The 2,500-nt window shown below is 44.0% G+C and overlaps 1 protein-coding gene across 1 annotated transcript in view; it reads left to right on the forward strand.

Moving 5' to 3' along the window:
• Nucleotides 1-2,433: 2,433 nt before the first annotated feature.
• zbtb14 (zinc finger and BTB domain containing 14) overlaps nucleotides 2,434-2,500 on the forward strand; it is a gene marked incomplete at its 3' end in the record, with an annotated part of 14,197 nt that continues 14,130 nt past the window's right edge. Inside the window, exon 1 of the mRNA XM_080054919.1 lies at nucleotides 2,434-2,479. The remainder of the gene's footprint in view (nucleotides 2,480-2,500) is intronic.

Consider the following 2,500-nt stretch of genomic DNA (forward strand, 5'->3'; position numbering starts at 1 on the left):
GGTCCATAATATCTAACCATGTTAATTTCATTCAACCTTATACTCCAGAGACCAATAACCAATGATGTAATATGTTTAAATTTGCTTTTTCTTAAATGGACTTTAAAGGTGCAGTCAGTGATTCTGGAGAACGCTTGTTGTCAAAATCAGTGAATATCTCCTCATGATCCACTACCTGTCTGTCTCCTCATGATCCACTACCTGTCTGTCTCTACCTGTCTGTCTCCTCATGATCCACTACCTGTCTGTCTCTACCTGTCTGTCTCCTCATGATCCGTTTATATTGTCCCTATAGTTAGTGTGTGTGTGTGTGTGTGTGTGTGTGTGTGTTGAAAATTAATCCAGTTTTCATACACAGCCTAGGATCTGTAAACTGGTATCTTGCTAGCTACGGGTGGCCCCTTTGTTTACATACCAGTTTACAGAGCCTAGGCTGTGTAATAACACTGGATTTATTAACACCACACACACAGTGCAGACAGGTAGTGGGATCATGAGGAGATATTCACTCAGTGCAGACAGGTAGTGGATCATGAGGAGATATTCACACAGTACAGACAGGTAGTGGATCATGAGGAGATATTCACACAGTACAGACAGGTAGTGGATCATGAGGAGATATTCACTGATTTTGACAAAGTGATTTTGACAACAAGCGTTCTCCAGAATCACTGACTACACCTTTAACTGATTAGTGCTTTTTGTTTAGGCCTCTGTGTGTCGCTAAGGATTATGGGTAGTGTAGTTCTTTTAATGAAAGAAAATAATATTTGAATAAATTGTATTTTTGAATGTTTTCTGAACGTGTTAGTTTTGATATTAGTAAATCTCTCTCCTCTGATTGGCTGTTCCATGCTATGATGTCATTGTGTTCTCAGGCTGTTTGTAATATTCAGAATTTATATTCATAGTTTCAACAGTTGCTAAGTGAAATATTTATATGAACAAAACGATAATAAATGATTTTTATGTCAAACATTTGATTTGTTTTTTTCTTAAAGGTGCAGTCAGTGATTCTGGAGAACGCTTGTTGTTCTAAATCAGTGAATATCTCCTCATGATCCACTACCTGTCTGTACTGTGTGTCTGTCTGTCTGTCTCCTCATGATCCACTACCTGTCTGTCTCCTCATGATCCACTACCTGTCTGTACTGTGTGAATATCTCCTCATGATCCACTACCTGTCTGTACTGAGTGAATATCTCCTCATGATCCACTACCTGTCTGTACTGTGTGAATATCTCCTCATGATCCACTACCTGTCTGTACTGAGTGAATATCTCCTCATGATCCACTACCTGTCTGTACTGTGTGAATATCTCCTCATGATCCACTACCTGTCTGTACTGAGTGAATATCTCCTCATGATCCACTACCTGTCTGTACTGTGCGTGCGTTGAACAAAATCCATTGTTAATACACAGCCTAGGCTCTGTAAACCGGTATATTGCTGTGGGCTATGGTGGGCCCCCTTTGTTAGCCTACCACTTTACAGAGCCTAAGCTGTGTATCTAACACCAGATTACCAGTTTACATTAAACACAAAAACAGAAGATGGTGCGAGCAGGGCTGAATATGAGAGGAAAAGATACACACAGGCCTAGCTTCCTAAATGATTGTAAAGGAGGGGGGGGGGGGGTCAATTGAAGAGTCTTGTGTTTGTGTGTGGGGGGGGGGGGGGGGGGGGCTAGGGGCATTAGCACACAGTACAGACAGGTAGTGGATCATGAGGAGATATTCACACAGTACAGACAGGTAGTGGATCATGAGGAGATATTCACACAGTACAGACAGGTAGTGGATCATGAGGAGATATTCACACAGTACAGACAGGTAGCCTAGTGGATCATGAGGAGATATTCACTGATAGGCTATTGACAACAAGCGTTCTCCAGAATCACTGACTGCACCTTTACACTGTAGTAGGTCTACAAATGGTTGTGAATACATTGTGTGCCATGATACTGTGTTACTTGCTCTTTGGTGTTCCTTTACCAAAAATAGTTAGAAACCCACTGAACTAGGGGTGTGTGTGTGTGTGTGTGTGTGTGTGTGTGTGTGTGTGTGTGTGTGTGTGTGTGTGTGTGTGTGTGTGTGTGTGTGTGTGTGTGTGTGTGTGTGTGTGTGTGTGTGTGTGTGTGTGTGTGTGTGTGTGTGTGTGTGTGTGTGTGTGTGTGTGTGTCCTGTGGCTGCTGGTTTGAAACCCACTGGACCAGTGTCGTGTTGGTTTGGTCATTATTTAAAGTGAGGCTCGTCACAGGGCAGGAGCGCGCATGCGTGTGACTGCTGCTCCGCCTCGTGCCCCTGCAAAGCGCGTGATCCCGACTCGTGCTCGTCCTCATCATCAACAACAACATTATTAACGGAACCGAAGAAGAAACAGCGGTACCATCCAGCAGCATTACCGGGACAGAGAGTGTCCGGTTCCCCCGTTAAGCAGACGACACCGTACCGCCGACGGGCCTCGCTCACGTTAACGGTAAGAGCCCGTCTGGTGCAC

Source organism: Ammodytes marinus (assembly GCF_949987685.1).
Source record: "Ammodytes marinus genome assembly, contig: scaffold_40, whole genome shotgun sequence".
Lineage (NCBI taxonomy): Eukaryota > Metazoa > Chordata > Actinopteri > Uranoscopiformes > Ammodytidae > Ammodytes > Ammodytes marinus.